Genomic DNA, 24,607 nt, shown 5'->3' with positions numbered 1-24,607 from the left:
GGACGGGGGCGGAAATTAAAAGAACAGAACCATTCACAACATATGGACTTTATTTGAATGTGACTTTAAACAAACTGTAAAAAGTAGGGAGGACTACTATGGAAATATGAAATTTGACAACATTAAGGAATTCTGTTGAATCTTTTTATGTGTGATCATGTATTGCGGGTTTTTGTTTTTTTAAAGACCAGTGTCTTTTGGACAGACAAATGGATATATTCATGGATGAAATGATATGATGTCTGGGATTTGCTTCAAATCCTCTGGGAAGGGGGGAAACAGGTAAAACAAGACTGGCCTTAACTGCTGAAGCTATATATATGATGGCTACCTGAGGGTTTATTTACTAATCCCTTAGCTTGATACACGGTTAAAAAGAAAATTCGTCTGTATTTCAGCCACCCAAAGCAGAATTCTGGGAAGGAGCACCGAAGCCTTTCCCACACTCCCACTTTGAACTACTCACCAGTTTCTGTGGATCTTATCTCTTTTCCTTTCTCTTTAACATCTCTTTTACGGCCCCTATTCTTTATTCCCACCGTCACCAGTCTAGTTCAGAGTCATCATCATCTCTCATTTAATTAAATGTTAACCTCCTATCTGGTTTATCTCTAGATTAGACCCTTGGTCTATCCGCCTAGACTAGAAACCAAGAGTCAAAACAGTTTCCAGTGCCTAGAATGCTGCTTCTCCTCTAAGACCCATCAACTCTGCCCAAGCTAATTCCTACACTTGCTTCTTCAACATTTAACTCAAGCTCTGCTGTCCTGGGAAGCCGTTCTCACTCCCAAGCCTCATTTAGATGTATTTGCTCTGTGTGCCCAAGGTGTCCTTTTGCATAGTCCTCTTCCTATCAGAGCCCACACAGTAGTTTAGTTGTCTTTAACTTATTTGACTTATTTGACTTCCTATACTCAGCATCTAAAACCGGACATGTTATAGGCCCTCAATAAATATGTACTGAAAGTAAGAATTACAAAGCACAAGAAGACATGAGACCAAATAGGTCCAGAACAGAAGGCAGATTGACGGCTCGAAGCACACTTGTTCTTACACCAAAAATCATTCCAGGGTGCTGCTACACCTGTGTTCACATACATGCGATTAAGATCCTCTTCCTCACATACTAGATGCAATTTATAACCTCTGAAGACCGTACCACACTACACTCGGACTCTGAAAGGAGAAGCAACCACATTCATCTTTCCCAACAAATTTACTAAACAAAATAACAAACCATAAGTAGTGAGAAGAAAACAAGCACAAGACACTTTCTTAGCATTTTTTATAAGGCAAGTAAATGCACAGTTAACATAAAAGCCAAGCGTCCAGAATAGACACTGTAAAGAAATAAGCCTGAATTTTAGATATTAGATTATATCAATCTGAAACGCAAGGACTCCGCCTTGTCTTCAACCTCTTGTCTGGAAAAACACCTAGTAAAAAGCAAGCAATAAATATTTCTTACATTAATGTCTAGGGCAAAAACACGGCTTTGAAAGTAACCATGGAGAAGACTGATCACAATTCAGAGGAGCCGCCCAGAGGGAGACAACAATATCACCGTTGCCCGTGCCCTACACACGGCCTGTGTCCTTGTATACTGGTTCTCGCTGGAGAGAGGGACACTGATCCTCCCTTTCATCGACAACACACAGCTGCAGGTGCATTTCCACACGGGGACGGGTGAGCACTCAGACATCGCCTTCCATTCCTGAGTGTACTCTGGCCATTGGGTGATCATGAACAGCCATGAGTGTGGGCCTGGAAGCGCGAGGAGACATCCAACAATATGCCCTTTGAGGATGGCAGAGTATTTGAGCTCCACATCACGGTGCTGGACGATGAATACCAGGCAATGCTAAAGGACATCACTGTTACAGCTTTGCCCATCGACTCCGGCCAGGGTCTGTGAAGGTGGCCCAAGTGTGGAGAGATGTCTCCCTGAACTCAAGGTGTGTCTGCGACTGAGGGAGATGCCCACACTCCCCATTGTGGAGGAATCCCTTTTTCTACATGACCATGGGATTCCCAGAGCCTGCTAACCGAGTAATCCCGTAATCCCTACTCACTCCAACTCTTAGACTTGGTCACTAAACCTTTACCAAACTTAAAAAAAAAAAAAAAAAAAAGTAACCATGGCTGGGTGGGGTGGCCCAAACCTGTAATCCCAGCACTTGGGGAGGCTGAGGGAGGAGGATTGCTTGAACCCAGGAGCTCAAGACTACCCTGGTAGGTAACAATTATCTTCTCAAAGTTCATTTAATTCCTTAGCATATTCTGATACCATAATACAAAAATATTTTAAGATGTGCTGACAATGACAAGATCTCAAGAGCTATAGGTTCTGAATAGAAGGTGCACAGTGACGAAAAACAAAAAAACAGTGGAAAAGATTAAGGTGGAAAAGGCAAAGTATTATTTATGCATAGTGAGGCTTTAAAACAGCGCTAAATGGGCTTCCGGTTCAGTGTGTGAGACACTGAGGAGTTTGGAAGTCCGACTTCACAAGTAACAAGGTAAACACACTGAAGACACAAGTCTTCTTAGATTCCTCAAAGAGATGAGGTCACAGGGCAAATCACAATGCCCAAACCTGGAGACAGCGGGGAATCCAGAGTATCACAACTGACCAGAGAAGAAACCTGCAAGGGAACCAGCGCCTCAGTGTGAACAAATCTGAGAGCTAAAAACTCCAAGGGAACCCACTCATGGTGTACAGGGGACAATTCTTCTAAGATTCACCTCTGGAGTTCCACCAGGTTATCATGGTGAATATCAGAGGAAAATCCTCCCTTGCCAGAAGGAGGAGACCATTCTGGAAAGGAGCCATTCGGAAACAGGCCGGAGCACTTAACTTTCTTTTTTCTTTTTTGAGATGGAGTCTCGCTCAGTGGCCCAGACTGGAGTGCAGTGGCACGATCTTGGCTTACTGCAGCTTCCACCTCCTGGTTTCAAGCCTCCCGAGTAGCTGGGACTACAGGCGCGTGCCACCACACACGGCTATGTATTTGTAGTAGAGATGGGGTTTTATCAGAGCCTAACTGACCCAGTGGAAGGGAATTCCCAACTCCAGTCTGCTCTAGCCATCTTGTCCCACGAGGGGTGGGGGGATAACTGAGATGCATGTGTGAAGTTCACCATCCGGAGGCAGGCGCTCACTAAAAGGCTGAGACCTAATCCCAAGACTAAAGAACGCTTCCCCCTTTCCCACCCCTCACCACCACATTGCTAAAGGCCTACTTCACCCAGTACATCCTGTCCAACTACCAAGAAAAACTGCAAGGCACACTAAAAGGCAAAAAATAGCGTGAAGAGACAGAACAAGCATCAAACCAGACTCATCGAAACCAGACTGAGAGAGGGCAGGGAAGTGGAATTATCAGGCGAGAAACTGAAACCAACTCTGATCAACGTGAAGGACTCTAACGGAGAAAGTAGGCAGCTTGCAGGAACAGGTGGGCAGTGTGAGCAGGGAGATGGGAATTCTAAGAAAAAATGAAAAGAGCCACAGCGCAAAGCATCATGACAGAAACGAAGAATGCCACTGATGGGCTCGTTAGGAGACTGGACACCACCGAAAAAAGAATCTCTGAGCTTAAGGATGTATCAATACAAACTGAAAACCAAAGGAAAACAATGACAAAAAAGCAGAAGATAATACCCAAGAACTCTGGGACAGTTACCAAAGGTGTAATATAAACACAATGAAAATGCCAAGAGGAAAAGAAAGGAAGAGAAGAAATATTTGAAACAAGGACTGAAAATGTATCCAAATTAATGTCAAGACACCAAACCACAGATGTAAGGAAGTTCAGAGAACACTAAGCACAATACATGCTCAGAAAACTACTCTAAGGCCAGGCGCGGTGGCTCACGCCTGTAATCCCAGCACTTTGGGAGGCTGAGGCAGGCAGATCACCTGAGGTCAGGAGTTCAAGATCAGCCTGGCTGACACAGTGAAACCCCGTCTCTACTAAAAGTACAAAAAATGAGCCAGGCATGGTGGCGTGTGCCTGTAATTCCAGCTACTCGGGGGGCTGAGGCAGGAGAACTGCTTGAACCCAGGAGGTGGAGGTTGCAGTGAGCTAAGATTGTGCCACTGCACTCCAGCCTATGCCACAGAGTGAGACTCCGTCTCAAAACAAAAACAAGAGCAAAAACAAAACAAAACTACTGTAAACATGTCATATTCAAACTACAGAAAACTACACATAAAGAAAAGAAAGAAAACATCCTGCAAGAAGCCAAAGGGGGGACAAAAACACCTTTTCTATAGAGGATAAGGATTACAATATATCTGACTTCTCGGAAACCAGGCAAGCAAGATAAGAGTGGAGTCAAATAAAGTGATGAGAGAAAAAAACCCACCAACCTAGAATTCTGTACCCTGCCGAAGTATCCTTGTGTAGTGGAAGAGAATAAAGACTTTCCGAAACAACAATCGAGATATGTAGACCTGCCTTGTAAGAAATTTAAAAAAAAAATTTTTTTTTTTTAAGTAGGGATGGGGTTTTATCAGAGCCTAACACCCAGTGCAAGACGGAGGGAGTCTCGCTCTGTCGCCCAGGCTGGAGTGCAATGGTGCGATCTCGGCTCACTGCAACCTCCACCTCCTGGGTTCAAGCAATTATCCTGCCTCAGCCTCCTGAGTAGCTGGGATTACAGGCACCTCTCACCACGACTGGCTAATTTTTTTGTATTTTTAGTAGAGACGGTGTTTCACTATGTTGGCCAGGCTGGTCCAAACTCCTGACCTTGTGATCCACCACCTCGGCCTCCCAAAGTGCTGGGATTACAGGCGTGAGCCGCCGTGCCCAGCCAAAGAAAAATCTTGAGAGAATGGAAATGATACAGGTCAGAAACTCTGATCCACACAAAGAAGAAGCAGTGGAGAATGAATGAGGTTGAAATAAAAACTTAAAAAAAAAATTCTTAGGCCAGGAGCGGTGGCTCAAGCCTGTAATCCCAGCACTTTGGGAGGCCGAAACGGGCGGATCACGAGGTCAGGAGATCGAGACCATCCTGGCTAACCCGGTGAAACCCCGTCTCTAATAAAAAATACAAAAAACTAGCCGGGCGAGGTGGTAGGCGCCTGTAGTCCCAGCTACTCGGGAGGCTGAGGCAGGAGAATGGCATGAACCCGGGAGGCGGAGCTTGCAGTGAGCTGAGATCCGGCCACTGCACTCCAGCCCGGGCGACAGAGCGAGACTCCTTGTCTCAAAAAAAAAAAAAAAAACTTAGCTAATGGGTGTGTTCAAAATAGTAATGGCAACAATGTATTTTATGATATACACTGATGTGTACTTATACATATATCTAAGTGAAATGACGGGCAGCAACAATACAGGAATGGGAGGAAAGAATTAGGACTATCATTATTATAAGGTCCTCACAATACCTATCGATGCGGGTAAGGGACAGGAGCAATAGAAGTTATATAATCTCTGTACCTTCCTTTCCATTTTTGCTGCAAATCTAAAACTTTTCTAGAAACTAAAGTTTATTGAAGATAATAATAAAGTCATAAATGCATGTAGATAAACATTAAAGTGATAAAAGTGTCAATAAGATGAGCAGAAAAGCCCTATATCAAAACACTGAAGTATAACTTTACTGTTTTATCATCCCATATGATAACCTTATTTTTTTTTCAAATACAAAGTTACATTTATTTTCAATAATGAAAACAACACAACAAAGTGGAGTCAATCCACTAATTTTTATGATTTAACACAACGGCTGGGACAAACTATGCTCAATAAATAACACATAAACCAAGTAAGATTATTCTTGAGACTCCTTAGGGTTGCGTGCAACTGTTTTAAACAAAATTGAGTGAGTGGTGGGTAAAGAAAGACACCCTGCAGACTTGACTGAGAAGGGTTCCAAGTAAAGAACAGCCAAGGAACAGGGTCCCCAAATACTACGTTAGCAAAATGAATATGGCGTTTTCAAAGCAGTCTAGAAATCAGAGCTCACTGAGAGAAATGACAAGGGTCTGGGGATAATCCATGTTCAAGGCCTCATAATTAAATCTTCCCCTATTTCTGAATTCTTTATTTGGAATCTATCACAACCTAAAGGAGCTTCTACCAAAGGGTAGGAGATTACTTATGCTGCCTGAAATGGCCTATGCCCCCTAAATTTCCTTTGACTTTTGTCACTAATACATCAATGGTTCCATTCGAACAAAGGATTACTGCTACGTACATTTTCTCTTCTCTGGTTTAAATTCTCCTTTCATAAATATTGATATTTGCTCAAGGAGAGCTGTAAATACATCCAATTTCTTTTCTTTTTATCCCCCGCTCTACAACTCTGCTTGGCTACAAAATCTAGGACTCACAGAGCAACAGCAGCAATGGCCAGAAGATAAGGGCCAGTTTCAATGCAAGAACTCTCTAAAGATCAATGGCCACGATTTTTTTGACCACCTCATCTGCCATGACTTTTTTTCTTTTCTCATTATCTTGCCAATTATTTCTTTCGAAACTCAATCCTCTGAGCTACATTCTGAGCACCAAATTTTTTGACCAGTGCCTCTCTGCTATCCTCGTCATCTTTTTGCAAATCTATGTCACCTTGTTGGGACCAAATGGGTTATCCATCAGCTCTGACCGGATGCTAGGAGGGAGGAAGTAGCCTTCAGCTCACCACCATTGCTTAGGAAGGCCTGTGTAACTGTCGATAGATCCAAGTTACACTTCTCCATTAACTGCGGAATGATCATAATGGCAGCTCCCACCTCCGGTGGAGAAACCTTCTTCTTCTTCCTGTTTCTGAGTCTTCCTCAGGCATGGCGGATCATCATCACACATTGTTCAGTGTATTTCAGAATCAGGGTTCTCATCCACCACCACCTCCTCCGACTCCCAGGTGGCTTCTGCAAGCATCTTTTCCACCGCTCCTTCGCTCTCCTGGATTTCTTCTTTCACAGGCTCTTCTTCAGGCCAATCTGGAGTTCTCTCTGTCTGCGGTTGCAGTTATCCGCGGCCCGACGGCCCGCTCCGGTCTTCCGCTGGAGCTTCCGGGAGGAGGCGCGCCCCGGGCGCCCCCTGGCAAGCGCTGGTGCTCCTGGCCCCGCCACCAGGGCTGCGTGGGCGAGCTCTCCACAAGGCGCTGCTGGGGACAGAGCTGGCGAGCAGGCGTTTTCCCTCACGTTGGTCAGGACAGCCAGGTCATCTGCATCAGGGAAGGCGCCTCCGCCGCGCCCTTGGCCAGGGCCCCCGGCTTTGCCTCCCAGCAGTGTCCCCTGAGGCGAGGCGGGGCCCAGGCTCCAGCTCCAGCCTCTCGCTGCGCTGCGCTCCACCAGTCCAGGATGCACCCTGTGGAGACCAAGTGGCCCAAGGCTTCCGCCCGCGCCTCCCAGGCTCCTGGACCGACCGTGCGGCCACCCTGCAGGATGAGCTCGGCCGGGCTGGGCCCCACGTGGAAGGACACGGAGCTGCCCTCCTCCCTCTCTCCAACAGAGTCCAGGAATGGATGGGTCCACTGGGATCTCTGCCCAAATCCATCGCCTCTGCCATGTCTGATGCCGGGCACTAGAGGAGCTGCCCCTCACCAGTGCCTGGCATACAGCGAGACTGACCTAACCTCATTTTTATATAGCTCATCTGGAGACCAGAAAGACTAAACAATACTTAGTTACATGGTTGCACAGCTCACAGCTAATTATAACAGAAACAGAAAACTATTAGGAAAGTGTATGTGGAAGGATGCAAGTAAAAGGGAGGTGGTTTCTGACATGAGGCGCAATAGAAACCTCCCTCTCCCAGATTCTAACTGTGGGGCAACTACAGTTCCAGGCAAAGACATAGACAGCTCAAGAGTACGAAAATGAACCACTAGGCTACGGCGCAGGGCAGGAACACACAGGCTTGAGGATGCACAATTACTGGGACTAGATAAAAGTATATCCCATACATTAGCCTGGGAAGGACAAGACAGACTGCATATGGTATGAATCCACTTATTTTCCAGGACAGACAAATTTATCTGTAGTGAGAGTAATCAGATCAGCCACTGCCTGGGGCAGGGTATGTGTGGTGGGCCAGATTTGACTGCAGAGGCCATGAGAGAACTTTCTTGGGGAATGAAAATGATTTATATTTTTTGGGGGGTGGTGGTTATACACTTGTATACAGTTGTCAAAACTCAACTGTATACTTAAAATCTGTGTAATTAATTGTATACAAATTATACCTCAAAGATTATTGGTTTTTGTGTGTGTGTGGTTTTTTTAAGGATAAGAAGTATAATATGTTCTATCAAGATGCTTCTCAAAAGCAGAAAATTTTAAATTGAAGGCCGGGCACAGTGACTCTCACCTGTAATATCAGCACTTCTGTAGGCCAAGTCGATGACTTGAAGTCAGGAGTTCAGGACCAGCCTGACCAATCAGAGTCAGGTGAAATCCTGTCTCTACTAAAAATACAAAAAATTAGCTGGGCGTGGTGGCACGTGTCTATAGTCTCAGCTACTAGGGAGGCTGAGGCATGAGAATCCCTTGAACCCGGGAGGCAGAGGTTGTAGTGAGCCAAGATCACGCTACTGTACTCCAGCCTGGGTGAAAAACAAGGGTCTGTCTCAAAAAAATACTAAAATAAAATAAGAGGCCAGGCTGGGTGTTGTGGAATGCTGCCTATAGTCCCAGCTACTCATGTGAATAGCTTGAGGCCAGGAGTTGGAGGGCAGCCTGGGGCAACATAGCGAGATCCCGTATCAATTAAAAAAAAATTTTTTTTCAGGCCACAAGCAGTAAACAGTAGTAAACTCCACTATATGGAAATCTCAGCTATCCAGAAGATCCGCTTCCAAGTAAATTCCAGAGAGCCACAATTTTACTTTTCATCCTAAGCAGAAATAGTAGCAATAACACTTTTAACCTAATTATTTTTTCCTCCCTTTTTACAAGTCTTGTCAAAACCAGACAGTGATTAATATTACTTTCACTAAGTACAGCTTTTTAAGTTGTTATAAAGATAGTGCCAGTCAATGGTTGTGGTAGGCCTACATTTAAATTTATCTAAATGCCATTTCTATTCAGATGCCTACAACAGAAACTTGGGAAACGCATGGAGTAAAGCCAATCGAAAAATAAGTTTCTTCAAGAACTAGCAAGGGTAAAACATCTACCACTATATGTGATAAAGTTAAATTCTTAAAAGATTTTTTTTAAGTCCCTTTGTCGTAAAAAAAAAAAAAAAAAACCCGAATCTGACAACAATGTCAGTGTGATATACGTGTCAAGAGACTTTTAAAAGATTCATACCGTGACACTTTTAAGGAGCTACTATATGGATATAATCATAAATCCGCACATTTAGTATCCAATGGTGCTTTATTTATTTAAAAAGAAAACAAGGAGGCCGGGTGTGGTGGCTCACACTTGTAATCCCAGCACTTTGGGAGGCCGAGCTGGGTGGATCATGAGGTAAGGAGTTCGAGACCAGCCTGGCCAACACAGTGAAACCCTGTCTCTACTAAAATTACAAAAATTGGGTGGGCGCCTGTAATCCCAGCTACTCGGGAAGTTGAGGCGGGAGAATCACTTGAACCCAGGAGGCGGAGGTTGCAGTGAGCCGAGATTGTGCCACCGCACTCTAGCCTGGGCGACAGAGCTAGACTCCATCTCAAAAAAAAAAGAAAGGCAAAAAAGAAAAAAAGTAAAGCTAGTGACACAATCTAAGGTTCCAAATGGGAAGAATCACGATCCATCTATATCAGTATGATCAATGCCAGGCGTGGTAGCTCGCGCCTGTAATCCCAGCAGTTTGGGGGACTGAGGCAGGTAGATCACTTGAAGCCAGGGGTTCCAGACCAGCTCGGCTAACATCGTGAAACCATGTCTCTACTAAAAATACAAAAATTAGCTGGGCATGATGGCAGGTGCCTGTAATCCCAGCTACTAGGGAGGCTGAGGCACGAGAATTGCTTGAACCCACCAAGACGGTGCCACTGTACTCCAGTCTGGGCCACCAGAGCAAGACTCTGTCTCAAAATAACAATATAATAATAATAGTATGATCAAGATTTGAACTCCCATAGCCTAGATTGTGGGACCAAAATCCTAACCAACATCCTATTTGGTTTTACCCATTTTATCATTCAGAGCATTAATGAGGAGGATGCAATTTGTCAATATCTGAGGGCAAAGGAAACAAATACAAAAAAAGGTCAGCGACAATAAAGGTACAGAAAAAAAAAAACAACTAAAAGTAGATACATATTCCATCTTCTTGACTCACAAAGCAAAAAGAAATTCTAAATTCCATATTAGTAATCATTTTAAGGAAGTGATAAATATAAATCACTGCTCCTTTCTTCATGTCTCTAGCTTACCTTTTAACTCTATATATGTCAACAGATTTTATAAGAGATCTGTCACTATTTAGAGAGTCATATTCAAGGGTTCCCTTTAAGTTACCTCACTAAGCAAGACACCCAACTCCCTTCACATTGACTGCTGACTTCATGTTGTCACCATTTTATTCTCACACAAAACTAGGAAGGGCCTGGAAACATTAATGACAATCCTGAAAACAGTTTCTTCCCAGAAATCATGACTGTACTGGGAAACCTGGATCTCTGGATTTGGTGATGAGCCCTCAAATCTCCAATGAACAAAAAATTAAATCTAAGAGGAAGGTGTGTTCCAGCAGACGCTACACAATGGACCAACGGATGGACGGATTGATGGACTGATGAACAAACAACAGAGAGATAAAAGTTTCAAATTATTTGTAGATGAAAGTAAAGAACAGATAAACCAAAATTGCTGCAACCAACATTTTAAAGTTCCAATTTCTGACCCACTTAGAAACACAAACCTTCCGTTTCATGACGATAGCCTAAGGCAAAAGTAAGAATCAGTGCTGGTCCACCCAGGCCCAGACTTGGGTTTTCCTGACTGTCGGAGGCTTCCCCACACTACTTTAAGACATCTCCCCATTTTATCCTATGCATGGTGTAGATACCAACTGTAAAAGGCACAGTAATTTAAATGAACTATTAAAAAACAGTAGACCAGACATCGTGGCTCACGCCTGTAATCCCAGCACTTTGGGAGGCCAAGGCAGGAAGATCGCTTGAGCCCAGGAGTTTGAGACCAGTTTGGGCAACATGGCGAAACTTCATCTCTACAAAAAAATACAAAATTTAGCCAGGCAAGGTGGCGCACCCCCGTCTGTGATCCCAGCTACTTGGGAAGCTAAGGTGGAAGGATGGCTTGAGCCTGGGAGGTAGAGGTTGCAGTGAACTGAGATTGTGCCACTGCATTCCAGCCTGGGCGACAGAGACCCTGTCTCAAGAAGAAAGAAGGAAGAAGAACAAAGAAGAAGAGAAACTTCGTTTCAGTTGAAAAAATAAAGAAAAGTCAATAACTGAGACTACAAACCATATGTCTGTTAACAGGTAAGGTTCATATTCATTCATGTAATAACTTTATAGTACCTGCCGCTAGGCACTGAAGGCACCAACACGAATGCCTTCTAAGTGAATTAACCATTCATCTTACACATATTCCTATGCCCCAAGTAAGAGACAATTTAGTAAAAATGTATATCATATATTTTACACTGTCTAAAATTGATTCTCACTTTATAAACACCTCAGAAATTAATCACTGGAGACAAATAGATGCCTTAAACATGTAAGCATGCCCCTAACAGGCACACCACTAAGAAAGGCTCAAGATAAATCACACACAGGCTTTGGGGGGTACTGGCTATAATCCACTCCCACTGCCCCCAACGCCTCACCCAAACCATTTTTCTCCCGTCCTAGAGAGCATGTGAAAATGTGAGTGAGAATATTATAAAAATAACTTTGCATCTACTCTTTTTTAGGTATATAATTTGCCAACTTAGGGAATTCACAATCAGTAATAAAGTACCTGCAATACACTTTAAAACTCTGTCAATACTGAGAATCTCTGTCTCCTAGGGATCTAGAGTGATTAATAATCCTCCTTCTGCTGGATGTGGTGGCTCACGCCTGTAATCCCAGCACTTTGGGAGGCCAAGGTGGGTGGATCACCAGGTCAGGAGATCGAGACCATCCTGGCTAACACGGTGAAACCCCGTCTCTGCTAAAAATACAAAAAATTAGCCAGGTGTGGTGGCAGGTGCCTGTAGTCCCAGCTACTTGGGAGGCTGAGGCAGGAGAATGGTGTGAACCTGGGAGGCGGAGTTTGCAGTGAGCAGAGATGGCACCACTGCACTGCAGCCTGGGCAACAGAGCGAGACTCCGTCTCAAAAATTAATAATAATAATCCTCCTTCCACATGCACATGAAATTAGACCACATATCTAGCTTACAGAACAGTTTGGTGAGCAGGCCCAAAATGTCATACTGACTACCAAATGAAAGACGACAGGTAGAGTCCTGCAGTGAAGGACTCTCTACCTCTTGTCCCTGATGCTAAGATCCCCAGGTCTGAACAATGTTAATGGAGTCCGCAAGCCAGGCAGCAGCAGAAATAGTGAGCTTAAGGAAGTGAGGTAATCACGGCCAAGACACAGCAATACACTAAGAACGTGCCTCAAAACAATTAAAAGCAATTGAAATGGACTGACTCCAGATCTTATAGGGTATTTGCTTGGAAACAAAGAAATCCTGCAAAGGAGTATGTCGTGCCCTCTGATGCTGTCAGTACCCTGTTTTCCTCCACACTCTCCAAGGTTAGAACCATCAACCTGCTTTCTTCGCTCTCCTCTGTGTTTTCCCCACAAAAATACTTTTCTGATACTACTCCCCTTATGGGAGGTTCATACCCTCATCTGCTACCAGCCTCTCCACTGACTCCAGGGAGACCAAACGCTCTGCAAAAGAGTATTCCCAACAAGGCCAAAGAAAGGCATGTGCGCCCCAAGAGAGGGTGCAGGAGAGGGCCAGGCACTCTCAACCTCAGACCAGTTTTAAAGAGGATGTCAGGCATCTCCTGAGGAAAACTTAACTATGTCTAATCAGAAGTCCGACTGCAGCCTAGCTGCAAAAAAAGCAGCATCATCATCCTCAAAGAACAGAATGTGGAGGCACAGATACATAGACTGGTCGCACCCACACTGCCACGAGAAAGGAAAGGCTCTGCACGATGCCTCCCAAGGAGGTGGTCATGGTTCCATCCCCCTCACCCAGAAGGCTGCCCGCCACCTGTCTCCACACAAAGACACAATACGAGGCGGATGGAGACTCAAGAATGGCTTCAAAGAGCTTTCCAGGCAGGCTGAGGGACAGTTTCCTCAAACTCCGAAGTCCTAATTTTCCTTCAGCAGAGTCTCTGGAAAGGGGGTTCTCTACCTGGTCTCTGACCCCATAGCAACACCTGCCATCACTTACCTCTGGTGAAGGTAGGAGGGCAGAAACAGCCCTCATCTCTCCCCACAATGTGAAAATCAGCAAATGCTACCGAATTAGGAGCTGGGAGCCAAAGGCCTCTTTAGCCCTAAGAATGGGAGCCAAGCCAAACCCAGGCCTGCTTCGGGCACACAAAGTAGTTAAGAGTGTGGGGGTGGGGCAGGGAATGAACAAGGAAAGAAGAGCTAGAAACTGAAAATGACACGCAACTCTAAGCAGCAGGGTGACTTTACCAACTGGACTGAATCACATTATCAGGAATCAATGGTGACAATTTCTATTACTGTATTTTGGGGAACCAGACTCAACAAACAGAAATGACCCTTCCCCAGTCTTTTCTAGTTATAATAAACAGAACTGCAGCCACAGCTACGGATCACTGTTTATTTAACATGCAGAAGAAATAAGGGAAGTTTTGAGAATATTAGCCATGACACTACAGAATACTGGCCATTAGAATATTTTAGAAATTTACTAGTACATAACTTTGAGATTACACATTCCACTATGAAGTTACATCCTAAGGAAAGAGTCATGTATATACACTTACACAGAGATGTCGTTTTAGCACTGTTAGTCCATTTAAGATTGGAAAAAACCCTGACGTCCAACAACAGGCAATAAATGACAGCATGGCCATATCCGAATTACAGTGACATCAGCTCTACATATTAATATGAAAAACATTTATTATATATTACCTTTAAAAAGCCATAAAAATGTATATCATATATTGATACATTTTACATGTATCTGTACGAAGTAATTATAATTATTTTCTTCTTTTTGCTTATCTCAATTTCCTAAAATGTTTACAATAATTTTTTTGAAAGAGAAAGGTGCTGTTTTAAATTTTGACATTTATGTAAAATATTTTAATAAAAAACAAAAACAAGGACCAAGGTGCCAAGGGTCTGGACTTTACTAGATAAATGGTAAGATAGGTCCTATATTAAGGACCTGCCTAACCCAAGTCTTGAGTTCTTCCCATCGTGTATCTTATATCTAACATTTCCAAGTCTATCCGACCCAGCCTGATAATTACTTTCAGTGAAACCCAGCTTGCACATCCCAGGTCCATTACATCACATTCTTGCACTCAAGGGAGGCCCAGATGGATCTTTCACACTGGATTGGACAGCAGGAACTGATGGACTCGTTCCAAAGTGCTAAGCCACCATCTGCAGCCTTCTGTTAATTTTCTCCATCTCATCTGTCCCACTCCCAATTCTTTTTACATACCCATTGCACAAGTAATCAAGATTTGCCCTCCAGGTGTCTCTTCCCATAAGGCAGGTAGAAATATAATATTAAATTAAATTATTTTCAACTAAAGCAATGCCTTCACATGACTCTCAATCCAAAAACATTACTCTGTGCCTAATGCTAAAGGCCATACAAAGTACTAAAAGAGCATAATATAATACACGGTCAGTCATGACAAAGAACTTAACAATCCAACTGATAAAACAGAACTCGTAAATGTGAAACAATGAGAAAATGATTAAGTCTTGGGCTTCCTATTAACTGCTAGGCTTGGCTCTACTGGTTCTAATCCCAATTCAACTCACTACCTATTATATGACCTTAGGCAACATCCTCATCTGTAAAACTATGAGTTAAACTTAAATTACCTCTAACATCCTTTCCAGCTTTTACGTTCCCTAGCTCTAGAAACAATGAATCAGAGAAAAGAAAGACAAATGTGGGCTTCTAGAAAGTGTTATAAATTACCCATGCAGAGACAACCATCAAGTGAATCTGGCAAGGAAAAAAATTTCTAGTCAATTAAAGCTTGTTTTGGCCGGGCTCGGTGGCTCATGCCTGTAATCCCAGCACTTTGGGAAGAAGAGGCGGGCAGATCACGAGGCCAGGAGTTCGAGACCATCCTGGCCAACATAGTGAAACCGTATCTCTGCTAAAAATACAAAATTTGGGTGTGGTGGCACACATCTGTAGGCCCAGCTACTCGGGAGGCTGAGGCAGGAGAATTGTTTGAATTTGGGAGGTGGAGGCCGCAGTGAGCCAAGACTGTGCCACTGCACTCCAGCCTGGGCGACAGAGCAAGAATCTGCCTCAAAAAAAAAAAAAAAAGGCTTGTTTTTATTATACAAATGGGGAGTCAGAAAGTAAATGAAAGAAAAGTATACCATTCTCCTCCCATTAGAAAAATCCTGACAAGGCTTACGCTATGTAAACAAATCTACTAGTAGAGGGGGCAGTGACAACAAAAAAAAATAGTGAACAGGGCTGGGTGCAGTGGTTCACGCCTGTAATCCCAGCACTTTGGGAGGCCGAGGCGGGCGGACCACTTGAGGTCAGGAGTCCAAGACCAGCCTGGCCAACATGGTGAAACTCCACCTCTACTAAAAATACAAAAATCAGCCAGGCATGGTGGCATGTGCCTGTAATCCCAGCTACTCGGGAGGCTGAGGTGGGAGAATTGCTTGAACCTGGGAGGTGGAGGTTGCAGTGAGCCAAGATCCTGCCACTGCACTCCAGCCTGGGCAACAGAGCGAGACTCTGTCTCAAAAACAAAAATACAAAATAAAAAAATAGCAGACAGCAAACACTTGATCGAATATGTGTGAAGCTCTTTACTAGACACAGTTCAGAATACTAATATGGATAAAAGACAGTCCCTACTTTTGGAAATTTTATTTCATTTATTCATTCATTCATTCATTCACTCAGAAAATATTTATTGAATACATCTACTATCTATAGGACAATTCTAGGTAATGTAATACAAGAATGCACAGGATAGAGAAGATCCCTGCTCTGATATAACTCACATTCTTAGGGAAAAAACAGACTAAAGTAAACCAAAAAGGTAACCCCAGAAGAAGGAAACAGAAAAGAGTTAAATATGACAGAGATTGACTGGGTTGGGAAGAGAGGCGAGGGCATACTTTTCACTGGGTGATTAACAACAAATGTTAATAATCACTGACACTGGGTGACAGGAATTCATTGTGTTACTCTCTTTATAAAACTTACTTAAAATTACGCCAGGTGCGGTGGCTCACACCTGTAATCCCAGCACTTTGGGAGGCCGAGGCAGGCGGATCACGAGGTCAAGAAATTGAGACCATCCTGGCCAATGTGGTGAAACCCCATCTTTACTAAAAATACAAAAATTAGCTATGTGTGGTGGGAGGTGGGCGGATCACAAGGTCAAGAGATCGAGACCATCCTGGTCAACATGGTGAAACCCCATCTCTACTAAAAATACAAAAATTAGCTGGGCATGGTGACAGGTGCCTGCAGTCCCAGCTACTCAGGAGGCTGAGGCACGAGAATCGCTTGAACCTGGGAGGTGGAGGTTGCAGTGAGCCGAGATCATGCCACTGCACTCCAGCTGGGCGAGAGTGAGACTCCCTCTCAAAACAAAACAAAACAAAACAAAACACCTATTTGGAATTAATAAAATAGAACAAGCTATAGATAGGCTGATCAAGGCATGTTTCATTCATTGAGATGACATCTGAGCTGAGAGCTGGAAACCATGAGCAGGTGCAAAGCCCCTAAGAAGTTCAGAGTCTTTATGAGAAGAAAAGCAAGCTGATAAGCTAAAAAGCTGGGAGAGAATCGTACGAGGCAAGGAAGGCAGAAGATGCAGAACGTTTCTGTGCGCCCGCTAAGCAATGGTAAGGGATTTAGACTATTCTAAATGCAAGAGAAAGCCACTGGAGGGTTTTATGCAACAATGGGAAGACGGCAAGATACTATGCTTGCTTTTGTTTTATGAATACAAGGTAACACAAGGTAGGTGCTAAATCAGGTAACCCAAAATATACTTATGTTTAGCTATGGGATGAACTAACATGTTGGTGGCATCTTTACCTCGCTAACCTTTTATCTGAACTGATAGTAACATTAACTTCTCATTCCCAGCAACAACCAATCCAAAGACACTAATGCAGGACCTGGAATGGTGCTTCAGAAACATCTTGGGTGAGAAAGCAATCAGTGTAGGCTTAAAAATGTTGTTACAGATGTCCAACAAAAATGCTGAGCCAACAACACGTGGGCTAGAATTTCAGACTTTAAAGATCTTACTTAGAAAAAAATGGCATTCTGGCTACCATGACAGCTGCCACATAAATGAAAAGGAAACTGAGGCGTACAACAGATGAATGACTTGCCCAATCACACCGCTAGCGAGAGGAAGAATGGAGACACTGGGATGTGAAGTCCACGCTGCTGACTTCCTGACCAGTGTTCTTTCCAGAGCATCACAAAGAAGCAAACATAAAAATAATTTAGAATCCAGAGACAGAAAGCAGACGAGTGGATGCCGGGGGCTGGGGGTTGAGGGGGCTGAGGGGGGGGTACAGGGTCTCTCCTTTTGAGGTGATAAAAATGTCTTGGAACTGGATAGAAACGACAGCTGCACGACATATTGAATTCACTCAATGTGACTGAATCGTACACTTTCAAATGGTTAACAATTAATTTTACGTTACGTAAATTTTGCTCCAATTTAACAAATGAACTGGAAAAAATAAAAATAATAACTTAGAGGGGATCACCCACAACTGATGACAAGATTATTAGTCACCAGAGGTACAGTTTTGGACACCCATGTTCTAATCAAAACTCAAGAAAAGCTGGCTTCAGACCAGGGTTTCTCAATCTCAGCCGTACTGACATTTTGGACTAGATGATTTTTGTTGCTGTTCTGAAGAGCTGTCTTATGCACTGTAGGCTATGTGACAATATTCCTGACCTCTACCCACACCCCTCTTCCCCTGAGCTGTGGCAACCAAAACTGTCTCCAGACACTGCCAAAGTCCTCTAAGGGGCAAATCACCCCCTGTCGAGAACCACTGTCAGACAAAGTGCCTAACTTCTCCTATCTTAATTTCCTCAATCATCCACCTAAAACCTGCGGCTAAAATAAGGCCCTCTATTCACGGCCTCTTTCTTTTTTTTGAGAGAGAGAGCGCTTCACTCTATTGCCTAGGCTGGTGTGCAGTGGTGTGATCTCGGCTCACTGCAATCTTCGCCTCCCAGCTTCAAGCAATTCTCATGCCTCAGCCTCCCCAGTAGCTGGGATTACACGCACCTGCCACCATACCTGGTGAATTTTGTGTTTTTAGTAGAGATAGGGTTTCACACCATGCTGGCCAGGGTGGTCTCAAACTCCTGACCTCAGGTGATCCACGGACCTCGGCCTCCCAAAGTGCTGGGATTACAGGCGTGAGCCACCACACCCGGCCTCTTTCAATTATAGCCCAGTACTCTCTTTCACCTGCCTTGCTCTATATCTCACTAAGCTGATGCGAGCTTATATTGAAATAACTAGGGAAACCATTTTACACTGAAAGATCCGTAAAACAACAACAACAACAAACTCCTCAAAGACAGTAAGTGGCTATGAAAAGAGTTATTCTTAAATTTCTATCCAAAGAAAGTATTGGTATAAAAGCTTTCCATGAAGCTTTAAGAACACGGCTAATAAACTAATAAGTTGTCAAAGGACTGTAGTTTCTGAATCTGCATTTGTTGTTTGATTTGTACTTAAATGCTTCTTATACAAGGTGCTTCCCTTGGAAACTGACTGACACATCTGCTTGTTTACCTCACCAGTGTTCAAGAAGGATTGTAGGTTCCTCCATTTTCACACGAGAATACCCCAGGCATGTCAGGCAGTAAAGGGTTAATTTAATTAGTTCTGTGTATGCTCAAAGAATTACAAGCAACTTCATTTAATTATTAAGCAGCCAATCAGGTAATCTCTGTGGTTGATTAGTGCACTAATGAAATAATGTCTTCCAGTTCAAAGCTGTCATTGCAATCAGGAGACAGCTCTTCAGCTAGAAGAAAGAGCTGGCAGGATTTCCAGACTCACGCTAAGAATTTGGGGAAGGCAAATGAATCATTTCATATTTCACCCCATTGTATTAAAAGATAAAGAAGTTTGTGAACTGACATTTATAAGATACTCTAGCCAAGAACAGCAGAATACACATTCTTTCCTTTTCTTTTTTTTTGGAGGGAGGCCTGGGGGGAGGAACAGAGTCCTGTTTTGTCACCCAGGCTGGAGGGCAGTGGCATCATCTCGATTCACTGCAAACTCCACCTCCTGGGTTCAAGTGATTCTCGTGACTCAGCCTCCCCAGTAGCTGGGATTATAGGCGTGCGCCACCTTGCCTGGCAAATTTTTGCATTTTTTTAGTAGACAGGGTTTCGTCATGTTGGCCAGGCTGGTCTCGAACTCCTGACTTCAGGTGGTCCTCCTGCCTCAGTTTCCCAAAGTGCTGGGATTACAGGCATGAGCCACCATGCCCGGCCCTACACATTCTTTTCAAGTGAATATGAAACGTTTACCAAGAGACACCATATTCTGGGCCATAAAGCAAGTCTCAATACATTTAAAAGGATGCAAGTCATACAAAATATGTTGTCTGACTAAAGTGGGTTAAATTAGGTATATCATTAATAGAAAGCTCTCTGGAAATTTTCCAAATATTTCAAAACTAATATTCTTTACACTTCTAATAACTAATACACTTCTAATATATTCATATTTCTAAATAACCCATGGTTGCAGGAAAAAAATCGAAAGGGAAAAGGGGAAGATCCGAATGCTTTTTCTCTAAGATGAGGAACAAGACCAGGATGTCTACTCTGGCCTCTACATTTTATGGTTGGCTCTAGACAGTGCAATAAGGTAAGAAAAAGAAGTAAGTGGCCTCCACATTGCAAAAAAATGCAAAATTATCTTTATTTACAAACAACATGATCATCTATGCAGAAAATCCAATGGAATCTACGAACAGGCTGCTAAAAGAGGTGAATTTAGGAAGGTTACAGATACAAGAGTAATATACAAAACTCAATGCTATTTCTATATACTAGCAAACAATTGAAAACTTTTTTTTTTTTTGAGACGGAGTCTCGCTGCTTTGCCCAGGCTGGAGTGCCACGGCACAATCTCGGCTCACAGCAATCTCCACCTCCCAGGTTCAAAAGGTTCTCCTGCCTCAGCCTCCCGAGTAGCTGGGATTACAGGCGCCCGCCACCATGCCCAGCTTACTTTTTGTATTTTTTTAGTAGAGATGGGGTTTCACTATGTTGGCCAGGCTGGTCTTCAACTCCTGACCTCAGGTGATCTGCCTGCCTCAGCCTCCCAAAGTGCTGGGATTACAGGTGTGAGTCACCGTGCCCGGCCGAAAACTTTTAAAGATGTGTAACAGCGAGCTCGGGCGGCAGGAGGAGTGGCAGTGGCCAGGCAGCCCAGTTTCGTGAAGGCTCTCGGCCTGCAGGCACCCGCCACGCGCCTTCCCTGCCACCAGGATGTCCAAGAGGAAGGTCAGCTCTGCCGAAGGGGCCACCAAGGAAGCGCCCAAGAGGAGATGGGCGCGGCTGTCAGCTAAACCTCCTGCAAAAGTGGAAGTGAAGCCGAAAAAGGCAGCAGCGAAGGATAAATCTTCAGACAAAAAAGTGCAAACAAAAGGGAAAAGGGGAGCAAAGGGAAAACAGGCCGAAGTGGCTAACGAAGAAACTAAAGAAGATCTACCTGCAGAAAGCGGGGAAACGAAAACTGCGGAGAGTCCAGCCTCTGATGAAGCAGGAGAGAAAGAAGTCAAGTCTGATTAATACCATATACCATGTCTTACCAGTGGTCCCTGTCTCCCTTCTTGTACAACCCAGAGGAATATTTTTCTTAACTATTTTGTAAATGCAAGTTTTTCAGTAGCTCTAGAAACATTTTTAAGGAGGGAATCCCACCTCATCCCATTTTTTAAGTGTAAATGCTTTTTTTTTAAGAGGTGAAATCATTTGCTGGTTGTTTATTTTTTGGTACAACCAGAAAATAGTGTGGGATATTGAATTATGGGAGGCTCTGACTGTCTCGGGTGCCAGCTTAACATTCCATAGATGGGGGGTTAGTTTTTATATCCTAGAATACAAAGCATATTAAATGGCAATAGGGAGTCAGTCCTGCATTGAATGTCTTGAACATTTTAAATTTCTTCTATTCCCATGTTGTTTTTTAGCAGAATTGTTTCCTACAGAAAACCAGTCCTTGATCGTGGCGCTCCCTGTCAGAATCGTGTGCACTCTGTCACCTCTTTGGTTGTGGTAGTCCTGCTTTCCTAACAACTTTGTTACTGTGCTGTGAAAGATTACAGATTTGAGTGTGTAGTGCACACGCCATTCGGTTGTGAACGGGTGGGCCACGTGTAACAGCTGACCAACATGTGAAGATACTGGTGCTTGAGAGCCTCTTCAGGAAAATTTGCTTCCAGATCTTAAGCTGGAAAGTCACTGGAGTAACTTTAAAAAAGGATTACGATACATGGCTTTTTAGAATTTCGTTACATAGGTTAAGAATTGGGTACAAACGGAAATGTCTGTACTGATCCTCAACCGATAAAATCTCAATTATGAAAAACAATGTGTAACAGCATCAAAAAGAATGAAGTATTTTGGGATAACTCTGACAAAAGATGGGAGCTAGCTAAAGAGTTGAGAATCTGAATATAAAATTTTTCTGTCAGAAATCAAAGAAAACCTAGACAGGGAGACAGGTACCATCATCACGGGTCAGAAGACTCAATAGTGTTAAGAGGCCCATTTTCTACAAATGGACCTAGATATTCAACACAACTCCAATCTAAATGCTAGCAGGCTTTTTTTGTAGAAACTGATAAACTAATTCTAAAATTCATATGGAAATATAAAAAATATAAAATAGCCAAAGCAACTTGGAAAATGAACAAAGTGAGAGGACTAACATTATTTGATTTCATGACTTACTAAAAGCTACACTAATTAAGCTACTGTGATATTGTCTCAAAAACAGAACAGAGCGAACAATGACATAGAACAGAGTCCAGAAATGAACCCACATGTATATGGAAAACTGACTTGGGCAACTAATACAGGACGATCTTTTCTTTTTTCTTTTTATCTGGCAGGGGCGGAGTCTCGCTCTGTCACCCAGGCTGGAGTGCAGAGGCATGATCTTGGCTCACTGCAACCTCCACCTTCTGGGTTCAAGCAATTCTTCTGCCTCGGCCTCCCAAGTAGATGGGACTACAGACGCGCGATACCACGCCTGGCTAATTTTTGTATTTTTAGCAGAGACGGGGTTTCATCATATTGGCCAGGCTAGTCTCAAGCTCCTGACCTCGTGATCCTCCCGACTCCGCCTCCCAAAGAGCTAGGATTACAGGTGTGAGCCACTGTGCCTGGCCAGGATGGTCTTTTCTACAAATGCTCCTAAACACATGCCCCTTACCCCCCCCCCCCAAAAAACCCCACGAACTTTGATCAGTACTTTACATCATATGCAAATATCAACTCCAAATGAAACACAGACTTAAATGGTAAATCTAAAACAATAAAACTTCTAAAAGAAAACGTAAGAAAAAAAACCTTTGTGACCTTAGATTAGGAAAAAGCAAAACCAGAATACATAAACAGCTCAACAGACAAAGTGTCCAATTTTAAAATGTGCAAAAGACCTTAACTAAAAGATCACCAAAGATATAAATAGCTAACAAACACAGAAAAGGTGAACATTAGTGATAAGGGAGATGCAGATCAAAACCACATTAAAATAGCCCTTCGCCCCCACTAGTGAATAGTGATCATCAAAAGGACAGGCAATAACAAGTATTGATGACGTGAAAAAATCAGAGCCCCTTATTCACTACTGTTGAAAACAGAAATTGGTGTGTTTTCTTTGGAAAACAACTTTGCCAGTTTCTTTAGAAGTTAAAACATAACTCCAGTCCTACTCCTAAGTATTTCTCCAAGAAAAAAAAGAAAGCACACAAACACCTACAAGCAAAAATACATGCGGCTATTATCTACAGTAGCCCCAAACAAAAACAATCCAAAGCAAAAACAATCCATCATCTGGTGAATGGATACAAAACGGGTGTAGCCAAACAATGGCAGTACCCAAAACAGAAAAAACATGAGGACATGTCTAAAGGAGACCGGAGCCAGCCGGAAAGAATTCCCAATGGCCAAAGCTGAAACAATTTGAGCAGCTAAATAAACAGTGTTAGATTCAAATCCAAAAGATAAGTATCAATGAGTCCAAACGGATGACAACAGACTTAAGGAGACATGCGACGTTAGCTGGAATGCAGGAACAAATTCTGAAATGAAAAGATGGGGAAACTGTCACAATCTAAATAGTCTGAAGTTTAGTTCACAGTACTGCACGAATGTGAATGTCTTAGTTTTGACAAATTTACCATGATTATGAAAGATTAAACATTAGAGGAAGCTGGGTGGAGGGTTTACAGAAGGGATCAGCAAACTACAATCCAAGGGCCAAATTCAGCCTACCACCTGTTTTCATAAAGTTTGACTGGAACACATCCATTCATTTCCTCACTGTCTGATGGCAGTGTCTGCCCTACATCAGCACAGTAGTCCTAGGAAAGACCATTTGGTCTAAAATATTTAATATCTGGCTCTTCACGGGAAAAGTCTGCCAAGCCCTGATATACATGAAGTCTTTCTCTGTGCTGTCATTGTAACTATTCTTTAAATCTAAAATGATTCTAAAATAAATTTATTTTTTCAAAAAGTTAAAATGCTGGCCAGGCACAGTGGCTCACACCTGTAATCCCAGCACTTTGGGAGGCTGAGGCAGGCGGATTGCCTGAGCTCAGGAGTTCGAAACCAGCCTGGGCAACATGGAGAAATCCCATCTCTACTAAAAATACAAGAAATTAGCCAGGCATGGTGGCGGGCACCTGTAATCCCAGCTATGCGGGAGGCTGAGGCAGGAGAATCACTTGAATCCGGGAGGTGGAGGTTGCAGTGAGCTGAGACTGCGCTACTGCACTCCAGCCTGGGCAAAAGAGTGAGACTCTGTCTCACAAAAAAAGAGTTAAAATGTTGAGCTGGGTATGGTGTTGAGCACCTGTGGTCAGGAGGCTGAAGGGGGAGGAGTGCTTGCACCCAGGAGCTCAAGGCCAGACTGGGCAACACAGTGAGACCCCATCTGTTAAAAAAAAAAAAAAGTAGGGGGTTATATCTTCACCTACCATATAACCCAGTCATTGTACTTCCAGGTACTTACCCAAGTGAAACGAAAGCATATGTCCAAAGAATGGTACACAAATTTTTGCCAATAGGTGAACTCAATAAACAAACTATATACTATCTATCCATAAACTGGCATAGTACTCAACAATAAAAAGGAAATCAACTATTGGCACATGCTACAGAATGAATGAATTTCTATTTACACTGAGTAGAAGAAAGA

The 24,607-nt window shown here is 43.3% G+C and overlaps 1 protein-coding gene and 2 pseudogenes across 1 annotated transcript in view; 1 reads left to right on the top strand and 2 right to left on the bottom strand.

The window, feature by feature from the left end:
- Positions 1-24,607, bottom strand: part of LOC112633026 (cat eye syndrome critical region protein 2) — a 200,270-nt gene that overhangs the window by 137,309 nt on the left and 38,354 nt on the right. The gene's annotated exons all lie outside the window — the stretch shown is intronic.
- LOC112633128 lies at positions 6,481-13,119 on the bottom strand (annotated as a pseudogene).
- On the top strand, positions 20,665-20,967 carry LOC112633027 (annotated as a pseudogene).

This window comes from Theropithecus gelada, chromosome 10, assembly GCF_003255815.1.
Source record: "Theropithecus gelada isolate Dixy chromosome 10, Tgel_1.0, whole genome shotgun sequence".
In the NCBI taxonomy this organism is placed as follows: domain Eukaryota; kingdom Metazoa; phylum Chordata; class Mammalia; order Primates; family Cercopithecidae; genus Theropithecus; species Theropithecus gelada.
This window is presented reverse-complemented; position numbering and strand designations above follow the sequence as displayed.